This window comes from Chelonoidis abingdonii, chromosome 5, assembly GCF_003597395.2.
Source record: "Chelonoidis abingdonii isolate Lonesome George chromosome 5, CheloAbing_2.0, whole genome shotgun sequence".
NCBI lineage: Eukaryota > Metazoa > Chordata > Testudines > Testudinidae > Chelonoidis > Chelonoidis abingdonii.
The window spans coordinates 93,164,903-93,188,563 of NC_133773.1; the positions used below are offsets into that span (position 1 = coordinate 93,164,903).

Here is a 23,661-nt window from a genome sequence, read left to right on the forward strand (position 1 = left end):
AACACAACTACTAAATCCTCAAATGAGCTCTGTCCTACATGTAAGTTGGGGACAGTGTACCTACTGTATCAGGCCACATCGCAGCCAACTGGCTAAGAGGATGTTGCTTAATGATCTTGTTTCAAGGTTCTTCAGAGTACTGGATCTATAGGGAACTCATCACAGAGGTCAGCTCACCAGCAGTAAAGAATTTTTTTTCACGCTTCAGAGCTCTAAATCATGCAGCTGCCATTCTCCTGTTTGGAGCAATGTCTTATCTTATTGATAGGCTTGCTGGGCAAAAGCTTGGAGACTCTCTGTAGTGGTTCAGAGATGGGCTGCATGCAATCCGGTCTCCTTTGTCACTGCAGCAGGATAAGAGCACAGGATGCAAAATGCTGAGGGTAGAAAGTGCTAGTGTAGATGCCAGTAAAAGTACTGGTTTGGTACATTGGCATTCCTATATTAGTCTGAGCCCTGGTGGGGAGAGCATGAGCAATAAGATATTGAGCACATTAGGATCACGTTCCTCCCAAGCGCACATGAGGGAGAGAGAACAAACTTAGAATCTGAATGACTGTCAGATACGAATGCACATCATGTAATGTCTTTAGAATGTGTGGAATGAACAAAGTACTGGTCTGCGGTAAAGAGGAAACTGATGTATTGCAGCTGACTTTTGAGTGTAGGCAAAGAGCCCAGTTTTATTACACATTTGTGATATAGAGCAGTAAGTAGAAAATACACAGAATGAATTAATACTAATGGCTATAATAACAGATGATGCATACCTATATCACAAGGCTTTTGTGAGGATTAATGTTTATAAAGTGCTTTAAAAATGAAAAGCATGATGATAATGCTAAGTATTAATATTAGCATTCTTGGTATTATATAACTAATAGCTCCATGGACTGAGAAACCTGAAGGGCTGATCAGCTGATCTCATGGAGATGCACATGTTGCACAGACAATACTGCATTCAAGTAATGCACCATCAGATAATGTTCCAAAATAAAGCATGAATTAGTAATGTGTCATGTTGGGTTGGAGCATAGAGTCCACTGGGTAATATATGTTCCTACAAGCTTGTGTGTTATGAATAGAATACATGTTGTCATGTGACTGTACAGATTGCTACTAACAATATACGTTACATCGCGAAACTTCAACAGAGATGGGGGCCCATTGTGCTAGGTGTTATGTATACGAATATTAAGAAATCATCCCTGCTTCCAAAAAATTACCCCTCTATAGAAAAGACAAAGTATGGGAGGGAGTAAGTATTCTTTTCCCTCTTTTACAGATGGGTGATTGAGACAAGAAGATTAAATGACATGCCCAAGGTCACTCAGCAAGTCTGGGATAGGGCTGGGGATTGAACCCAGATCTTATGCCCAATAAAGTGCCTTAGAGAAAGTATGGCCTTCTGTTTGATAGTGTCACAATTGCATTTCTTTACCGTTTGGTCTGGTGATAATTGTTTTTCATTCATGGACTGAATGGGCCAGAAGGGGGACTCTTGATTTAGGATAAAACCCAATTTATGAGAAGCATCTCTAGTTATTGACATAGTTGGTGAAGTTTTTCATTAGGTGTTCCTAGTGACCACTGAAGACATCCGAGACTATTGACCTCTCATAAGGTTTAGGTCACAAAAGTGCCATGTGTTTTTTGAAAATCCATGGGGTGTTGCCCTAGGGTCCTGAATTGCTAGGTTATCTCTGAAGGGCAGACCAGAAAAACCTTCTGTAAGACTGACATATTGGGATAAGAATGCAGGCATCCTGCTTGTCAATGCCAGATGTTATCCAGTCACCCTGCTAGACAGCTGAAATCCTGAATGCTACATAGTTTACTTAATCATTTAATTGACAAAGATGTAAATTAAAATTAACCTTGAGCCTACTGAGTTAAAATCCATCTTCCTTCTCCTGCTATGCTCCTGGGGCTCCTGCAAGTTTTGTAACTATTTCTGCATTTGAGGAACCCTATGGAACATGGGTGAAAATTAGTCCTTGGAAATGGAGCAGAGAAAGAAACAGGACAGAGATACAGGAGGTAAATATATAAAGAACTGTTCCTTAATAGAAGTGGAGCTATATGCTTTGATCCATATGATTGGTCATTTTGGGGGGGGGAGTGGTGGTGGTGGTGGTGATCGTGGGTTACATTCTGAGCTGGTATAAGTTGGTTCTGCTAAAGGAAGGTAAGTATCCCAATCCCTATTTTATAAATGGAGAAATTCAGGCACAAAGGAAAGCGGTAACTTGGCCAAATAATACAGTAGATCATTGGCAGAGTTGGAAATAACTCTTCTCCAATCTCCTCCTTATTGCCAAGTCAGTATGTTATCCACTGGGCCACATCGCCTACCTGTGCTCCTCTGTGTACACTGCCTACTATGCATGACAGGAGGTGGGCTATTACACAACCCAAGAGACTATTTTATAGTAAGTATCAAATTGGGCCATGTCGCAGATTGGAATTGAGATAAGAGAGAGACCCTTTTCTTTCTTGTTTTTCCTAACTAATATATTTACTGATAAATGTTTTCCAGAATAAAAAAGAGGCTCTTTGGTATTTACGTTACTTGTTTCTGTGATAATTCTATGCAGAGAAATATTTAACTACCTAAAAGCTGCATAATCTTAGTTTCTCTGAAGTACAATTAAATCTCCTGCGTCTCTATTAATCAAAAGCATGTTTTAGATATAAAGTTCAGATTCTTAACAGAAATCACCAAAAGTTCTTTGTATTTTGGACAGGATTAATAGACTGCAAGACACACTTGATTCATTTTATCAACAGATGCCTTCAGAAAAGAATATACTGCATGTAGTTATTTTGTGATTAGGACGTATAGTAGCTTTGCTTCAGACGGTACTCAGTGTCAAATTCCATCTTACATCTCTGCAGTGTCCTCCAGAGAAAGGAAAATCAGAAACATCTGTCTTCTCCTCACCCCATCTCTTCCTTCCCCACCCTGAAAAGAAATGTTACAAACAGGAAACTGACATAAGTAGTAGAAGTTAATGCACAAAAATAGAATAATACAGAGCCAAATGGATGCATATTCTGCACACTTTTTAAAAAGACAAATCACTTGTCCCTTACTTATTAGCAACTTATTAGATGCTCTTTGGGAATAATCATTGCCCATCTTGTGCAGTAATGTGCTAGTAATGCCAAGAGTACACAGCTGTGGTATTTTAGGAACAACCATTATCAGTGTGCCCTTTATTGTGATGAGACAGCATGTTCAGATCTGTGGCTGGGAGACCAAATGATGATGGAAAAGAAGTGAAGGGTAACAAATACCTTTCCCTTTCTGCAGTACATCTGTCAGCCAGCATTTTTTTTTTCTCCTGAAGGATAATAAAATGGTCCCTTAAGTGTTTTGATACGATTTTTATATTTGAGCAACCCAAAGTATGGTAGGTCTTTCCCAGAAACAAATACAGATGTAGCTTTGTCCTGCAGGGCTTACAACATGAAAACAAATGGAGGGCACAGCTGAGAAATAGGGAAGGCAGGGAGGAGGATAACAAGAGTAAATATAAGGACATGGTTATTCATTAAGGCCCTATCCAGAGCCCACGGGAGACAATAGACAACTTGTCATTTACTGCAGTAGGTTTTGGATCAAGCCAAAGGCAAGTGATGGTTCTGTTTAATCAGTTTTTCTATTTTCTAGCTCAGTTCTCATTATCGACATAGTAGAAATGAGAGAGATGAATGTTGAGAGGGAATTAGCTGTTCAGACAAGTTTAAGGAGAGCATTCCATGCAAAGGGGTCATAGACATTAAAATTCGGAGGAGAATGCCAGTTTAGCCAAATAACAGCTATCTTTGTCCTTAGTAATGACTTTATTGACATGTAGAGAAAAAAATGTTTCCATGCATAAAGGAGAAAACAAACTATAGATAACTAAATTATAGTCTGTCATGTTAAAGTCTTCCAAACATTTTGGGCAATTTCTAGAAGGACATAGTAGCATTAAGCTACTTTTTTTATTTTTAAGTCACTATCATTTTAAGGCACTGAAATACTGTTGAATGTTGGTACTGGAAAATCCCTCCATTTTCATTTATGATAACTATATTACACTTAGGGCTGAAAGAGCATAGAATTCTACCTCCTGACTATTGACTAAGGTCCTGATTTAACTCCCTTAGAAACCAATGCAGTCTTTCCGCTGACTTCAGTTCAGTTGGGTCAGGCCCAGAGGAAACTACTATAAGGCCTACTCTACACCTGTTACTTAGGTTGACCGAGTTATGTCACTCAAGGCTCTGAAAAATTTTGCACCCAGAGCAGGGTAGGTAGGTCAGCCTAACTCCCAGTGTAGATGCAGCTAGGCTGGTCAAAGGAGTCGCCTCAAAGGTGGATTACACTACATCAAGAGAAACTGAATGTTGATTTAGGAAGCATCTACACTACAGTGCTACTGCAGCATCTTAGCTGTGCTGCTGTAGAATAGACATAGCCTTAGAAAGGGCTAATCAGAACATGTATAACATTGGTCAAAGCGCAGTTTTACTAACATTGATCAAAGTTGAAGAGCAACTAATAAAAGACACAAAAACTAACAATTTTTTTATTAAGTACACCAGAAGCAGGAATCCTTCCAAACAATCAGCGGGGCCACTGGATGATTGAGGTGCTAAAGAAGCACTCGAAGTCAAGGCCGTTGGGGAGATTCTAGTCGATTTCTTTAAACTGGTCTTCACTGCAGAGGATGAGAGAGATGCCCGCACCTGAGCCATTCTTTTTAGGTGACATGTGAGGAGATGTCCCAGATTGAGGTGTCATTAGAGGAGGTACTGGAACAAACTGATAACAGTAATATCACCAGGACCAGACAGTATGCACTGAAGAGTTCTGAAAAATTTATATGCAGTTGCAGAACTGCTAAATGTGGCATGTAACCTATCATTTAAATCAGCCTCTGTACCAGATCAATGGAGGATAGATAATGTAACACCAATTTAAAAAATAAAAAAAAGCCCTAGAGATCAATGTGTCAATTACAGGCCAGTAAGTCTAACTTCAATGTGAAACAAATTGGTTTAAACTATAGTAAAAAAACGGAATTCTCAGATGCACAGATAAACGCAATATGTTGTGGAAAAGTCAACATGGCTTTTGTAAAGAGAAATCATGTCTCACTGATCTATTCGAATTCTTTGAGGGTGTCAGAAACCCTTTGACAGGATCCCCCTCCAAAGGCTCTAAAGTGAAGTAAGGAGTCCTGGGATAAGAGGGAAGGTCCTCTCCTGGATCAGTAACTTGTTAAAAAATAGGAAACAAAGGGTAGGAAAACAGTTAATTTTCAGAATGGTGAGAGGCACATAGTAGGGTCCCCTCAGGATCTTTATGGGAACCAGTGCTATTCAACATATTAATAAATGATCTGGAAAAAAGGGTAAGCAGTGAAGTGTCAAAGTTTGCAGACGGTACAAAATTACTCAAGTTAGTTAAGTCCAAAGCTGTCAAAGAGTTACAACGGGATCTCACAAAAATGGGTGACTAGGCAAGAAAATACCAGATGAAATTCAGTGTTAAGTGTAAAGTAATGTATGTTTGGAAAAATAATCATAACAGTACATACAAAGTGATGGGGTCTAAATTAGCTGTTACCATTCAAGAAAGAGATCTTGAGGGGTCATCATGAATAGTTCTCTGAAAACATCTGCTCAGTGTGTAGTGGTGGTCAAAACTGTTAGAAACCATTAGGAAAAGGATAGAAAATAAGACACAAAATATAATGCTACTATATAAATGCATGCTATACTCATCCCTTGAATACTCCCTGCAAGCCTCATAACTCCATCTCAAAAAAGGTAGATTAAACTTGGAAAAAGTACCAAGAAGGGCAACAAAAATGATGAGGGGTATGGAACAGCTTCCATATGAGAAGAAATTTAAAAGACTGGACTTTTCAGTTTAGAAAAGAGATGACAAAGAGGGGATATGATGGCAGCATATAAAATAATGAATGGTGTGGAGAAAGTGAATGAGGAAGTGTTATTTATCCCTTCACATACCACAAGACCAGGAGTCAACTAATTGAAGTCTGGAGGCAGCAGATTTAAAATAAAAGGAAGTATTTCTTCACACAATGCACAGTCAACCTGTGGAATTCAATGCCATGGGATGTTGTGAAGGCCAAAAGTATAATTGGATTAAAAAAAAATTAGTTAAATTCATGGAGGATAGGTCCATCAGGGTTTATTAGCCAAGATGGTCAGGGAGGCAATCTCTGTTCTGGGTGTCCCTAAGCCTCTGATTGCCAGAAGCTGAGACTGGATGTTGGGGGATAGATCACTCAATATTTGCCCTGCTCTGTTCATTACCTCTAAATCATCTGGCATTGGTCACATTAGAAGACAAGATATTGGGCCAGATGGACTATTGGTCTGACCCAGTACGCTGTTCTTATGTTCCTATGTCTCCAATCTTAATTTCCCCTTCTAATAAAAGTTCTGCAATATTCTGGGTTTTGGTTTACTCTACTTTATTTAATTTTTTTCTAAACAGTCAAACATTTCTAGGAGAACCTTAATGCTGATGTAGAGTGTACCAGAAACATGACTGGTTAGGAAAAAAAAAAGTGTTTCTATTTCAGCCAGGAAAGCAAACTTTTTTTCACTAATTTTGGTAATACAATGGGCCAAATCCTACTCACTTAGCTCACTCAAGTAGGCCCAATGTAAGTCACCATATTGTTTCAGGGTCTCTTTGATATTACAGTTAGGACTCGGCAACTCTGAGTACTTCCATAAATTGCCAATACTAATATATTTAAAGCATTTTTTTCACATTAGTGTGAGGTTAAGGTAGTATAAAATGACTGGATACATAATACCATTTTAAAAATCTACCATAAGTTAGAGGCCATATAGCCATAAAATGAGAAGAAGGTAGCATCTTTAGAAAAAATTGGAAGCTTCTGTTTGCACAACTTATTTATCCTTTGTACATGATAAAGAAGTTAATTGAATTTAAATTAAGATCTCTTCCATTCAGGTGAGTTTTATATCCATGACAGAATTGTGTACAAACAGAAACCCATCTAATTTATAAATATAGAAATAATGCTTACTTGTGTTTAGACTTGGCTTTCAGTCAAGATTCAGGTCTATAATTAGAAGAGCAGCTGGGTAGTTGAAAACCGTCAAAATGCCTTAAAGGCAGAGGGGAAAAGAAATTATTTTAAAATAATGTACTAATGTAACTATAGAAAATCTTTTAAAAATTCTTTATACGATTAAAAAAAAATATGGCTCTGATAATTTCAGGACAGTGTTTTACTGGATCTGATGTCAGATAAAACTCAGCCAGTATCTTTAATTTATCACATAAAAACTAACTAATCTTTATGTATATTTGTGAAGATCACAACAGGCATGAAATAATATTATGCTTCATAACCAGATATTTCTGTGTTTGTTTTATTTAAAGATAAAATGAACCTTTTAGTCTCTGTTTGAATAATAATAAAATACAAGTTTGTCATTCCCATGCATATCCCATATCTTGCACAAATACAGACAAAGCATAAATATAAAGGTCCAAGTTCTCTGCTGGCACAATTCTGTTGACTTCAGTGGAATTACACTAGCAGAGAACTTGGCTCTAAGACTTGTTCTGGGGGAAGGTGTCAGGTTCTGGCCTATTCAAGCAAGAACTTTCATAGACATCAGTATCTAAAAACTTATCTGCAAAGTGGGTTAGAAATTAGTGGAAAGAATATTCTTGTGGATGAAAATGTTTTGACCTTTTTCCTTGTATGTAAAGGGAATACGACATGTTTATAATCAGTGACACCAGAACTAAGGCCATGAGCCAGGATCCAAGGCTCATTTATACCGGCTTTAAACCAACCTAATTTCAGTCACTTAACAGAGTCCCTTGTTTTAAACCAGTATACGGCTTGATCCTGCATCATTTCAGTCAATGGGAATTTTCCCGTTGACTTCAATGGACATAGGATTGGTGAGTTCAAAATCCAGACCCATGTGTCTTTCAGAGCTCAATTCTGCATGTTATGAAATGCCTCATTGAAGGCGAGGATGTTCATTAACTCTAAGGAGGCACTCAGTACCTCATAAGATGAAGCTCTAAATACAGTAGGTGAAATTCTGGCTCCTTTAAAGTAAATAGGATCACTGACATTGATTTGAATGTGGCCAGGATTTCACCCAGTGAATCACAAAAGAAACACAATAGATGCAGGTGTTGTGTTGTCACACTTCAGAACAACTGTACCTGTATTCCCAGTCCATGGTACCTCCACGGCACCTGCTCTAGGTCCCAGGTCTTCAGTTGTCACCTCTCTTGGGCAGAGACCCGTGTGTGTGCGTGTGTCTTTTTTTCTCTTTGTCTCTCTCTCTGCTAATTAGGGATTTTTCAGGCTGCACAGTTCCTTGCCTATAATGTGATACTGCCAGCAAGCCAGACTGCCAAAACAGGCCAGTGTCTGTGCTCTGCTTCCTCTTCGAAGGCTGTGAACAATATAATTGCCAATAGATACTAGTTACCACATCGCCCTTTCTAAGCAAGCACATTTATTCTTAAGGTGAAAGCCTTCCAGAGAAAACATTTAAAACAATAAAAGTTCCTATATACATGCTAAAAGCTTACTAGAGGTCACCTATCAGACTTATGGAGCCTCCATAGGCCAAAGTCGTTCAATCTCTTCTCAGGAAGGATTGGTGTCCTCCTTGGAAAGAGGGTTCTGGTCCATTTGCTGAATCAGAAGGAAGGCTGAGTCCACTTAAACTAAGGCTATTTGTCCAAAAGTCCTATCTTTGGCTTTTGGCCTCTGGAGAATCCAGTTTGAGCCAATATATGTGAGCCTCTGCGGGTACCTCTTGGGAGGTGTTACAATCTAAGTGAATTTGTCTAATCACCCGCTACAATTCTTAGTTCCAGGAGAATTATGGTCACCTTTCCTCATAGAATTACATGGCCCACAATGATATGCAAACTTAATATGACAAATCTTCCAAAGATATTGCAGGAAATTGCCATATCTGTCACAGTACACGCTTATGAAAATAAGGAAATCTTGCATTCTCTGTTCTCTCTGGCTTGGTGTTAATTTGTTTGCCTGGCCCTCTGAGTACTGTACAAGCACTTTGATTTGTTTTTTTCATTTGTACAATGAAATGTAATCCAGATAACTCTTATTTCTGGTTAGTGTCAAAGAACTGTAGCAACTCCCCAAATGTGTGTCTAATAAAGATGGGGGAGGATCACAGTGCACAAATCTGGTGCAATTTCTTCTCTAATGTAAACAGAGGACTCGCATTCAGCTTGTCAGACTCAGCAGCAGCTCCTCCTCCACTACATGGGAATGCATAGGAATGGCAATTTATTTGAAAATTGTATTTATTTGAATAATGGGTTTTGTATTACACAGAGTATAGACTCTCTTGAGCCCATACTTGCAGCTGTAACAAAGTAAAAGCGTGGGTGTGGTTGCCTGGTGGCCGGCCAGGAAGATAGAGTACAAGGGGGGAGATGAAATAACATTTACACTTACAGTAACTGTTTAAAAATGTAACTGAGTTCTGCCTAATCCTCAGAAGTCCGATTTGGGAATCCAAATTGTTAGCATTGCGAACAGCTCAACTTTTCTCACCCTGCTTTTGCAGTTATCATTTTCTTCCAGACAAATGTAATCACCGAATCAAGGTGTGTGAAGTAACATTTTTTTATTAGGCTAACTTCTGTTGGTAACAGACAAGCTTTTGAGCTTACACAGCGCTCTTATAAGAATAATGGGTTCTCTTAACAGTTTTGTGTTAGCGCAAAAGCTCATCTCTATCACCAACAGAAGTTGGTCCAGTAGAAGAAATTACCTCACCCACCTTCTCTCTCATATCCTGGGACCAACAAGGCTATAACAACAGTGCAAACAGACTTAACTACAGTCATTCTTATCATGAGGGGGAGAGAGGGTGAAGGTTCCACCACCCTTACTTACGTTTGGTAGTACCTTTCTTGGCAAATAATTGCATGGATTTCAGTGGGATTGCACATAAGGGACTGCATAGCATGAGGAATGAGTGACAGAATCCGGTCCATAGTGTTCAATAGGAGAAATGAATGCAAATCTAAAGGAAAGTGTTCTAGTTGCAACTCTAATGCCACGTGCTGTAACCCCAGTAAACATCCACAAGCTAAGCAAGATCAGGCTTGCATTGGAGAACTTCACAGAGAACACAGGGACCGCATGAGGAGGTGGCAGTGATTCTAAAGCTGGTGTTCTTCACTCTGAGTCAGTACTGAAACTGTACCCTGCACCATTTGAGTGAGACACTGTGCTGTTAGAGCTTCTGTCTGGCTGATGAGATATAAAACTCAGGTCTTGAACCCATGCAGTCTTCAAAACACTGCTTATAAGAGTATCGGGTGTTAACCCCTGTATCCTATTAATTCCAGCTCAGGTAATTATTACATTCTGCCTACCTAAATTCCTCCTACAATATCAAATAGCTATGATCATATTCTTCATTTCATTCACTAAACTGCAGTGTAGTGCTGTTATGCATGGCTGAACAGCTGATACAGTCCACCACAGAGGTGGCTTTATTTCGGTTGTGGGTGAAGTCACTATCATATATCCCTTACCTATGTTACAAGAGTGTTGTGCAGCTTAGTTACTTGTAAAGTGCTAAAGATGTGCCATGTATTATTTTACTAGGAATAAGTATCCTCTTAAATGTCAGTCTAAATACTTTGCTTGGCTACTTAGATTGATTCACCATAGATTATTATATGAAGTGTCAATCATCTGTTCTGAACCCAAGTAAGGCAGCAGTGGTTATGCTGTTGGGACAGATGGAAACCCTTTGAAGACTGCAGCCATGGTGCGGTCTCCTTTGCTTGAAGGTACACACCCTTAGTCGGTCAGTTCAGTCTATCGTTTAGGAGTGCTCCTGGATTCCTGGGTGGCAATGATCTCTCACATAGCATCATCTGCAATTAATGCTTTCTACCATTTCTGTTCCATGCCAGTAGATGATTCATAGAGTTTAAGGCCAGAAGGGACTATTAGATCATGTAGTCTGACCACCTGTTTATGACAGGCTATTAAATTTCACTCAATTATCCCTGTCCTGAGCCCAATAACTTGTTTGGTTAATGCATATCTTCCAGAAAGACATCCAGTCTTGATTTGAGAACTTTAGGAGATCCGCCACTTTCTCTTAGTAGTTCATTCCTATGGTTAATCACCTGACCTGCATGATTAAAAATGTGTGCCTTATTCCTCATTTGAATTTGTCTGGCCTCAGCTTCCAGCCACTGGTTCCTGTTATGCCTTTCTCCACTAGATTAAAGAGCCCATTAGTACCCAGTGTTATATCCCTGAAAAAGTACTTGTACATTATAACCAAGTCACCTCTCAATTTTCTTTTTGATATACTCAACAAACTGATCTCTTGAAGTCTCTCAGGATAAGGCATTTTCTCCATTCCCTCAGATAGAGAGTATGCAGAAAAGAGCTACAAAAACTAATTTAGAAACACCCTCTTTAGAATGTGGACCCCAGAACTCTGTGCAATATTCCAGTAACAATCTCACCAATCCCATATACAGAGGTAAAATCACCTCCCGATTGCTGCTACTCCTGTTTATACATCAAAGGATTTCATTAGCCTTTTTTGCCATGACATAGCACTGGGAACTCATCATCATGTTCTATTGCTTGTCCACTCTGACCCCTAAATCCTTTTCAGAGGCCTGGTCTACACTACGCGTTTAAATCGATTTAAAGAGCGTTAAATCGATTTAACGCTGTACCCATCCACACTACAACATCCTTTATATCGATATAAAGGGCTCTTTAAATCGATTTCTGTACTCTACCCCGAGAGGAGTAGCGCTAAATTCGATATTAACATATCGGATTACGGTTAGTGTGGACGGAAATCGACGTTATTGGCCTCCGGGCGGTATCCCACAGTGCACCACTGACCGCTCTGGACAGCAATCTGAACTCGGATGCAGCGGGCAGGTAGGCAGGTAAACAGGAAAAGCCCGCGAACTTTTGAATTACATTTCCTGTTTGCCCAGCATGGAGCTCTGATCAGCACGGGTGGCGATGCAGTCTCAAATCCAAAAGAGCTCCAGCATGGACCGACGGGAGATACTAGATCTGATCGCTGTATGGGGAGACAAATCTGTTGTATCAGAGCTCCGTTACAGAACACGAAATGCCAAAGCGTTTGAAAAAAAATCTCCAGGATACACAGCGCTGCGTGACAAGCGTAACGGGAAGCCAGAGACTCAAATGGACGCTCATGGATGGAGGGGGTACTGAGGACTCCAGCTATCCCACAGTCCACAGCAGTCTCTGAAAAGTATTTGCATTCTTGGCTGAGCTCCCAATGTCTGTAGGTTCAAACACAGTGTCTGGCGTGGTTCAGGGAACAGCTCCTCAGTTTCTCCCCCCCCCCCACCACGTGAAAGAAAAGGGAAAGAAATCATTTCTTGACTACTTTCAATGTCACCCTATGTGTACTGAATGCTGCTGGTAGACGCGATGCTGCAGCATGAAGAGCAGTATCCGCTCCTCTCCTCTCCCCCTCCCCGTGGTAGACGGTGCAATAGGACTATAACCGTCCTCATGAATATCTAACATGTTGACATCGAGGCCAACATTGCTGGTTACTCCCAGTAGATAGGACAGAATGGCTAATAACCAGCTTCATCATAGCAACTGGGGCTTCAGCCCCCTCCCTTTCCTGTGTAAAGAAAAGATTCTGTACTGCCTGGACTGTCATAGCAGCAGCATGCTGGCTCCTCTCCCCCACACCGCTTAATGTCCTGCCTGGACTATCATCGCGCCGGGAGGCTGCCCTCCCCCTCATTTTATGTCACTAAACACTCAGTGTTTCTTATTCCTGCATTCTTATTACTTCATGACACAAATGGGCAGGACACTGCCACGGTATCCCAGGAAGGTTGGGGAGGAGGGAAGCAACGGGTGGGGTTGTTGCAGGGGCACCCCCTGTGAATACTGACACGGAGCAGCTGTGCTCTGATACACTGGTCCTCTAATACACTTGCCCCTTTTCTAGCAGGACTGACTCTATTTTTTAGAACCATAAGGGAGGATTGACTCAGTCCCAAGTGAGTCAATCCCAATTTTGCTTTTGCGTTGCGTCCCCAGCCGATTTCAGCCAGGGCACTCATGATAGCAGCGGACAGTACAGAGGAGGAGAGATAACCGTCATCTCATTGCCAGTTTTCTCCGGCAGTAGACGGTACAGAACGACCGGTAACCATCTTGCTATCATTGCAAAAGCAAGTGAATGCTGCTGTGTAGCGCTGGAGTATCGCCTCTCTGTCCGCGCATCCAGTACACATACGGTGCCTGGAAAAAAAAAAAGCTGAACGGGCTCCATGGTTGCCGTGCTATGGCGTCTGCCAGGGCAATCCAGGGAAAAACGGCGCGAAAGGATTGTCAGCTGATGTTTTCCCGGAGGAAGGAATGACTGACGACATTTACCCAGAACCACCCGCGACAATAATGATTCAACGCAGAAATCCCCAAGGGCGGAGGAGACTGCGGGAACTATGGGATAGCTATGGAAGAGCTACCCACAATGTAACGCTTCAGAAATCGATGTTAGCCTCAGACCATGGACGCACAACGCCGAATTACTGTGCCTAGTCTGGCCGCATGAAATCGAATTTATAATATCAGTTTTATAAAACCGATTCTAGCTAATTCGATATTATCCCGTAGTGTAGACGTGGCCAGAGTCTCTGCTTTCCAGGATAAGCTCCCTATTCTCTAGTTCAAGCCTGCTTTCCTTGTTCCTAGATGGATATCCTTGCATTTGGTGGTATTAAATATACTGTATTTTGTTTTATTAAGTCTAGTTTACGAAGCTATCCGGATTACTCTGTATGACTGCCTGGTATGACAGTTTCATTCCACTGGCCCAGTGGAGCTCTCTACAATAAGAATAAATCTTGTCTGAGACCGAGCTTTTTCAGGGGCCAGTTTAAGACTGTGGAATGAAATTCCACAGAAATGAAGGACTACCACAAACCTCACCACCTTCTGCTCTGTAAGTGCAAGGCGTGCAATTTTCAACTGCCTCCTCTAATGGGGAAACAGAGCAACATACGTATTTTAAAAAAATCAAAACAAAAAACCCCCCAATAAACCATACCAAGCACACACAATTCTCCTTCTGGGAAAAGGATGAGAGGAAAAAATAAACCACATGTAACAGATGTCAGTCCACATCACTAATGCACTACGGGAAGCTGCTTACATACTATGGTGAAGAGGGCAGTATAAGAATCTATATAAAATAGAAGGCAGTTGTTCAACTTCTCCAATGCACTGTTACATTTCCCTCATTTTAGGGTCACTGGAAATTGTTTATCTGAGACCCAAATGAGGCAATGTCACCAGATGTTCACTATTGTATTTCTTGGAAGTATTGTGTGAGAGGATACAAGGCTCTGTGGTCTAGATATACTTTACCTTAAATATCAGTTTTATATTGTAAAAGCATGTACCAGTGTGTTTTGTTTGCCTTTTCAGTGAGATTATGTGCTTCTATTATTATGAAAATATTCTAATCAAACATAAGTTTATATAACTGAAGTGTACTAGTGTTGTTTGGATAAGAGAATCCCCTTGGAGAGAGTATGGTTTGTATTTACTTTAAACTCTCCTAAAGACTATATTTTATTTTTGTAATTCAGCATGCAATTTTAAAAGAATTTTCTGATTTAAAAATCTGGCATGTTCCTTGATGCCTTTTAACTAGGGCATGAATGGTTTCTTTTCTTCACAGGCTGTTAGAAAGAGCATTGGCTGAGTTTAAATGAACCAAACAGTAAACCTTCCATGGAACATCAGCATGGCGTTTACAGTATCAAACAGTCAGAAATCTGGAAGTGATTCAGTACACCGAGCAGCAACCTTTGATTATTATTATTTGGGGGGAGGGGTAGTAAAGAAAACTGTTTGCACATTCAAATCAGTGCATGTTAATTATTAGGAAAACTTTCTATCTTTTATTCACTAAATAAATCCTATCCATCAACTGTGCTGACAGCATCATCCAAAATGAATATTTAGAAGTGTATTGTTTTAATTATCAGATGGCAGCTTTAAAAGTGCAGTGTAATTCTGAAACTGATCTGTTCCAAGATCAGCAACGTACACAGAATAGTTCCAAAACACACTTTTTAAACCTTTCAGCTCAAAATCTTCTCTTAATGACTACAGTTTCACAAGATATTCTAGTCCGAAGCATATAGTCAAATCAAAACCCTTGTGGGTTTTCCCCATTATCTCCTGCCCCATGCCAGACATATCATCTGCTCACTTGTAATATTATCGGAATTTGTCCATCTGTACTGAAATGTGTGTTTTCAGGATAGCAATACTGTCACAGTTTGGGGTCACTCAGGCCAGTAAGGGGTTCAGTCAACACCTGCCTTGTAACCCTGGGTGTCTCCTGGCCAGGGGCGGCTCTAGGTATTTTGCCGCCCCAAGCACGGCAGACAGGCTGCCTTCGGCGGCTTGCCTGCAGGAGATCCCTGGTCCCGTGGATTGGGCGGCACGCCTGCGGGAGGTCCACTGAAGCCGCGGGACTAGTGGACCCTCCGCAGGCATGCCGCCCAAGGCAACCTGCCTGCTGCCCTTGTGGCGACCGGCAGAGTGCCCTCCGTGGCTTGCTGCCCCAGGCATGCTCTTGGCTTGCTGGTGCCTGGAGCTGCCCCTGCTCCTGGCCGTACAGCTTGGTTCAGAGCTCTGACCCGAAAAGTTTATTAGCAGCCCACAAGTCTCACCATGGTTTTGGCCATCTTGGATGCTCCTTGCAGAGTGACCTTAGTTTTTATGGTTATGAATCCTGGTTGGGGCTGAAAGGATATTATGAGCAGGACACCCACCCCAGAGTGCATGGGGCAGTGTCTTCTGCCTCATGTTCCTGAGTTCTACAACCAACAGTTCCTTTTCTGTGCCCCTCTCTACTCCCTCACCGTACACCACTCACAGTGGTGGTAACTACTAAGGGAACTGGAAACCCTAATTAAGCCCAAACTCTCACACTGCAAGCCTGTCCCCTTGCCGCATCTATCTTCGGTTAATGATTTTTTCCCAAGAACCAAAGAGGCAGGATCGGGTACAAAATAAAAACAGTTTATTAAAGGACCACCAACAACATACTCAATGAGGAAACAGGAAAACCACTTGAATGTTAACAATACAAACAGGCTTTAAGCCAAGAACCGAAAACCATACACCACCGGGAGTGGGTAAGACAAATTAAAGGCGTTAACACATCACCATTCTTCTTTTTGTTTACACAGGACCCTGGACACACTGGAACTAAGGACACCACCAGAACCACAGGACATCAAAGGACAGGAGCCACAAACATGAACACCAGGATACTCAGGACAGGATCAGGTAAGCTATCTTCTTCCTTCTCAACTTGCCACGTCGTCTCAGCAAGGTATAGATCTTGGCACTGGGCTGCCTCTATGATGGACAGCAGCTGTCACAAGGCACTGTAATCTTTTATCACCTTTAGTTGCCGGGCAGGATTCTCTAGGTCACTTCATCCTTTCCTGCCCAAAAGTACAAAAGGTACCAATACTTCCTGCCAAAGTGCTGTTGCTAGGCAGATTACAGACAAGGGGGAACAAGAAGAGGGAATACAATATGGAGGGTGAAGTACAACTCAAGGAAACCAACATGGCAAACTGAAATTTCCTTACAGTGGTTGTCCCTGATCAGTGATGACCCAGGGTTTAGAGGTGCATCTGTGTGAATTCACTCCCACCCAGGGAAGAAGGCACTTTGCTTGCTTTGCCATCTGAGCACTTGCTCTGGCTGGCCATTCCATCAGCCACAGTTCCTTTCCTCCTGGCTGCCCCACGAGCAGCTTGTTGCCTTGCCAGGTGCTCATTCGCTGGCCAACCGTCAGTCACCTTCAGCTGCCACTTGCCTCTCTACTGTGACCTCTGCACATCAGTCTATTAGTGATTTTCAGCTCTTTTCAGGCTGGGCAGAAACATTGCCCCACCACAAGTGATTTCAGCTCTCATTTGACCACTTTAACGTAACAAAAAGGCTCCTAATGAAGCCTCTTTTAGTTCTATCTTTGAACAGTGGGGAGGAACGGGTTAAACCAGATTGGGGATCCTTAGGGAGAGTCCACATCTCCTGGCTGAGACACCTGTCCCCACCCCTCTTACTTTCACAGACATCTGTCATTGGAGCCCTTGGCTTAACAAATTCCTTTCAGCTGAGGGTGACCCTTCAGTCAGGACAAGCTCAGCACAGTTCTACTCTCCTTTAGTCATACAATGAAGATAACATTTCACTACCCCTGCATTTAATTAAAGTTAATGTTTAAAATTAAATAGACACAAGTTAAGAGGGAAGGTACTGTACATCTGGGATCATGCTTGAGTTATGAGGGATTACAGGTATTGGTTGCAAGAGTGAAGGGATACATACATATTGCATAACCAGCATAAACCCGGATTGGAGTGCAAGAGTTTTTAAAGTGTCAGTTGATAAGTGGGCTTGGGTACGCCACCCATGGAATGTATAAGGAGTCCAAGTCAGTATCGGGGTAGCAAATGAGTACATGGGTGGGGTGCGTCCCTTGCTTTGTCTGGGAAGGAAGTGGGTTATTTGTAATCCCAATATCTGCCACAGCTGATCAATTGGAACTACACAACTCCTGTCTGCTAGATAGTGCCGTAACAAGGACGAGGCGAATGAGGCACTTGCCTCGGGCACGCAAAGTGGAGGGGCGCACCTCTACCACGATCGGTGGTGCTTCGGAAGCAGCTCTACCACCACCACTTCTTTGGTGACAGGTTCCTGAGTCCCTCTTGGAGGGAAGGACCTGCAGTCAAATTGCTACTGCCACTTCATTCTTCAGCGGCAATTCGGCGGGCCCTTCTTTCTGAGAGGGACTCAGGGACCTGCTGCTGGAGAGCCTGGAGACAGCCCTTGCCTTGGGCACAAAAATTCCTTGTTACGGCTCTGCTGCTAGATACCTACGCAGAGTAGGTGTGTTCATGTAAATACAATTTACTCCTGAAAGTCTCTCCCTCTTCCAAACTAGCTGTCAGCGGAGAGTTCATTCAGACCCTGCTTACATCAGCATGATCTAATAATACAATATAGAGGGAATTTGGAACTTCACATATAAGGTTAACACATGCATTTTACAATGATATTAATAACCAGCATGTTTTTAACTCTCACATAATACCTCTCAGGGCATATTTTGTGCACATGGTATTGCAGTAGTGTGCAGGTATGAATACAGGAATGCCTAGGGCAGTGTTTCTCAAATGCAGCCACTGTGGCCGCATGCAGCCACCAGGGGCTTTTCTTGCGGCCACAGCCTTCTGGGCAGTGATTAGGGAGCTGGGGGGAAAACAGTGGCCCCTCTCCTGGGACCACCAAGATGGGTTGGGCCCTGCCCCCATCTGTAGCCACAAATGCCAAAGGAGCAAACAGCTGGTGTGAGTTTCCTGCCTTCCCGGGGGCAGTGGGGCTCTAGCTTCCAGCTTCAGCCCTGGGGTGGCAGGCAGCAGGCTCCAGCTGTGTAGCAGCAGGCTCCAGTCACAGGCTCTGGCCCCCCAACTGCAGGGCCTGGCAAACTCCATCCCCTGACCCATCACCCCAGGCCCCCACTGCCTCCCTATCCATCTCCCCACCCAAGGCTTAATGATCCCCAAGCTTGCCAGGGCTGAGAAGCCTGCTGTGAAAAGTGTTGTTAACAAACGTACAAATATCATTTTTCACAGAAGCAAACTTACTAGCTACCAAGTTCTAAAACAAAAAGGCAACCAAAAAAGCAAAAGAAACAAGAACACAATAACATGCAAAGCACCTTATCTGTGTTTCTGTCCTGTTGAAGTCTTGTAAAGAACAGAGACAACTGAACATTATTTTTATTATTCAGTCTGGAAAAAAACCCTTACATAAATAAATTACTACGATTTGGATGTGTGTATGTTCATATTTGTTTTCCCTACAGTTAATTAAGTATTTTAGGAAAAATTGTCATAGTGGCAACCAACAAGAGCCCACCAAAAATTTGTTGTGAGAACCCCTGGCCTATGGTCACAACCGTACAATATAGTAATCTCATATGGACATGTAAAGATTTGTGTGTGTAACCTACCCCATTAACACTAAAGTGAGTATTTATGAATCACTCTTACCAGGACTTTAGAGGAGCATAAGCTTCTGAGGATATATTTTCATAGCAGCATGTAGAGTTTTTTGTAAATGACTCCTATTGAGTTTAATGAGGATGGGGTGGCACTGAAGGCCTGTGAGGTGCTTAGTAAAGATGCATTTGATTTATGTCCAGAATACAGATGTGGCTTTTTATCTCCTCTGTATATAACACCTGCACAGATAACAGCAAAATATATTAAATGTCAAGTATATGACACAATTAATCCATTTTCAAAACATGACTATAAATATATGATTAGTATAATTTCAGCATATCCCCATAGAGCTTCATTATTCTCAAAAGCTGCCATTCATGGTATTTAACATAATTTGTTTCATAGTCTGAAAGTATATTTTCAGAAATGTTTATATTTCTTCCAGATGAGTCACTTTTCTCTCTCTGTGCTAGGATCCCACACTTAAGATTCATGGGTAGCTGAGTACTGGGGTATTTTAACCTAACCTAATGCTGGAACATCCTGCAATGGTTTATGTGGGGATTTTTAATTTTGGGGGGGGAGGGGGGTTGCCTGGTTTTTGTTTTGTTTGTTTTTTAATTTTTCAATATTGTTGTTCTACTTGTACTTTTATCCTGACTTTACTCTAGCCATGCCCTGATATTTGCCACCTAGATACTCCACATTAATTATTGCTATAAACAATAATGAAAATGTCCTTCAAGGAAAGCAAACAGGGAGGGACAGTCTTAGATTTTGAGGGGTCACGTGCTTGATAAGCCACACAGAGACTTTTAGTACTGAGTGGCTGGAGGATTTCCTGAGCTGAGGCCAGGACCATAGGCGTGAACAAGTAGACACAGAATGTATTTCTTTGAAGCTCCATCCACAAACTTCACCCTAATGAGGCACCTGCAACCTTCCCTCTCGGGACACCAGATCTTCCTCCTCTAGTTCTGTAGGCTGGAGCTCTTGTCCTTCCTGCTTTTCCTCACATATAATCTGAAAAATATCTTTCTGACCCAACAGTGTCTGTGTTGAATCCTGTTGTGTGGATGATCTCTTTCTCTTCCTACTGGATCCAGGAATCTTGGGAGATATGGTCTCTGACCACTGGTCTCTCCCCCCACCCCCACCCCCCCCGGCTATAACTGACTGACTGTCTCCAAATTAGAGGACTTTGCTAGCTGGGCCTGCTCCAATACTTCTTTCAGCCTTATCTAAAGGAGAAGACCAATAGTTTTTTCTTTGTATTGGCCCCTAGTACAGGTAGATGTCTCTTTCAGGACAAACTACCAATTACTTCAGCATCCAAAAAATTATAAAAACCTGCCTAAACCCTCACTCATTCGTAAAGCAGATAGACAATGACATATAAGAGCAGCATAGTAGTCTAACCCACTGCAGGGCTGCTATTCTCTCTGAGTCCTTGCTCCAGCCATTAATACTATGCATGAATCGAACAAATTAAAAGCAGATGGAGCAGGAGATGGGCTGGATCTTGAGGGAAAAAGTAATTTTTTAAGGAAGTTAAGTAGAGCAGCTGCAAGTGCATACTCAGTATATGCTTACTGTTGGCTCTGAGACTAGAGTTGGTTATTCTTCCTTTACTGGGGAATGGAAGCATTCAGCATTTTAAACTTACCTTAGGAAGGGCAGAGTATGGAAGTGATATGAAAGGAAGAGTAGATTATGAAAGCTAGAGCAACTGTCTCTCTCCTAAAAGATACTTGTGTTTGGGGAAAGCTAGTAAGGTTTAGAAACAAATTAGAAAAAAAAAAATGACCTGAGCCATATTAAAAGCTAAGAAACTTATTTAAATTTGGATGTTCAAGATGGAATCACCTTTTAGCTTCAGAAAGACCTCCATTCCCCACAGAAAAGTAGACAGTCGCCCCATGAAACACAAGACAGAGGTATTGCATCAATAGAATAAAACCTTATTGACTGATCAGTGATTCACAGGGCAGAAGAAACTTCTGATTAATCTCATTCAAGGTGTCAGGTACACCACAGTACTTATTTCTTGTGATCACCATATAGCCAGCACAGTAAATCTATAGAAGGAGTAAAGAATTTTCATCTCTTATTGCTAGTTTTTCTTTACATTTTATTGGTTACATACAATGTGAAACAGTATTAGAGAAATATTCCAGTCGTAAGGAAGGCATCTTCCCTTGTTTGCTAGTTCAGTGCAATGCTACCAATCTGGTTGCTACATAAAGTCTTTTTAAGAGCTATTTAAGTCCTCAACTGACTGAAAGTGAAAAAAATCTGTTTCATATTTTTCCACACAATATATTATGTTTATCCTTTAATATAATAAAAAAAAAACTTGCTTATAATGTGGATTGATTCAAATAAGAGAATTCTTCAAGTTTCCAGATTCACAAATAGTCCTTCCTAGTGGTTAACTGTTCCCATATTTATAGACGAGAGAGAGAAGGAATTGCAGAAGAGATTTTGAATATTATCCTAGACGTTAATAGCTTTTAATTCTAATAAAGGATTTCTCGAGTCATGCTGTATTCTGCAGTTCTCTTCTGTCTGCATGGGAAAAAGAATTACATTGGATCAGTTGTGTGGAAAGAGGATTTAATCTTTAAGCTCCAAAGTGGTTTGTTTGTTTTTGCCTTGTAAATCACTGAAGTTGTATCACTAACCTTGGGACTGGATCCTCGGCTATGCCATTTAACATAAGACCCAGAAACTCAGCTGATGTAAACTGGCATGTGTCATTGGTTTAATTGGAACTGCACTGATGTGTATCAAACACATATAGTGCCCTTTATGTTTAAGGGTATGTATATATGGCAGTGTAAGCTCAGGGTCTCTGGGACTCAAGCCCACAGGGCTGGTGTTTGTAAGCCTGGGCTTGAGCATCCGCACTGAATATGGGTCGCTGTCACCCGCACTTACGCGTCTGCACTGCACTATGCAAGCCCAAGTCAAGCCATCTTATTCCAGGCTTCCTAGTTCTTTCCCCAGCTTTAGCTGCTCATAATTCACTGTGAGAAAACTTGACAGTCCATCCTGCTGCAATTTTCAGAAGGTTGTCACTGCCTGCCAACACATCCAGCTGAGCTGTCTTTTAGGCCCACCTGCTCCTAGCAACCAGAGTCAGTGGTTTGTTTGAAGAAATTGTCTTGCCCAGGCTTTCTCTCCAATTACAAGAAATGGGCAGAGCATCCATAAGAACATAAGAATGGCTGTGCTGGGTCAGACCAGAGGTCCATCTAGCCAAGTATTCTGTCTTCCGGCAATACCTGGTATCAGATACTTCAAAGTAATCCATAACCTGTCATCCAGTCCCAGTTTCTGGTAGTCAGAGGTTTAGGAACATGAAGAGCAGGGGGTTGCATCCCTGATCATCTTGGCTAATAGCCAATGATAGATAAATTCATGGAGGATAGGTCCAGTTCTTTTTTGAACCCAGTTATAGTTTTGGCCTTCACAACATCCCCTGGCAATGAGTTCCACATGTTGACTGTGCATTGTGTGAAGAAGTACTTCTTTTTGTTTGTTTTAAATCAGCTGCCTATTAATTCCATTGGCTGACTCCTAGTTGTTGTGTTATAGGAAATGGTAAATTACGCTTTCTTGTTCACTTTCCCCACATCATTCATGATTTTATAAACCTTTGTCATATCAACCCTTAATAGTCTCTTTTCTATGATATGCTATCCCAGTCTTTTTAATCTCTCCTCAGATGGAAGCTGTTCTATATCTCTAATCATTTTTGCTGGCCTTCTCTGTACTTTTTCCAATTCTAACATCTTTATTGAGATGAGGTGACCAGAACTCTTCACGGCATTCAAGAGGTGGGCGTACCATGGATTTTTATAGTAGCATTATATTTTCTGTTCTGTTTTTTCCTAATAGTTTCTAATATTCTGTTATCTGTTTCGAAGGCTGCTGGAAGTTGAGCTGACATTTTCAGAGAACTGTCCACAAAGATTCCAAGATCTCTTTTTGAGTGGTAACAGATAACTTAGACTCCATCCTTTTGTGTGTATAGACTCATAGACTCATAGGTCAGAAGGGACCAATATGATCATCTAGTCTGACCTCCTGGATTATGTTTTCCAATGTGCATGACTTTGCACCTACCAACATTGAATTTCATCTGCCATTTTGTTACTCAGTGACCCAGTTTTGAGAGATCCCTTTGTAACTCTTCACATTCAGCTTTGGACGTAACGATCTTGAATAACTTTGTACCATCTGCAAACTTTGCCATTTCACTGTTTACCCCACTTTCATTTATCCATATGTTGAACAACATAAGTCCCAATACACATCCTTAGGGAACCCCATTATTTACCTCTCCATTGTGAAAACCAACCATTTATTCCTACCCTTTGTTTCCTGTCTTTTAACTAGTTACTTATCAATGAGAAGATCTCTCTTATTCCATGACTGCTTATTTTACTTAAAAGCCTTCAGTGTGGGACGTT

The 23,661-nt window shown here is 41.4% G+C and overlaps 1 long non-coding RNA gene across 1 annotated transcript in view; it reads left to right on the plus strand.

Moving 5' to 3' along the window:
* The window catches only part of LOC116821224 (uncharacterized), a 200,571-nt gene extending 184,132 nt beyond the window's left edge, over positions 1-16,439 (plus strand). The window contains exon 3 of the long non-coding RNA XR_004372858.2: positions 16,343-16,439. This is a non-coding gene — a long non-coding RNA (uncharacterized LOC116821224). The remainder of the gene's footprint in view (positions 1-16,342) is intronic.
* The last annotated feature ends 7,222 nt before the right edge of the window (positions 16,440-23,661 follow it).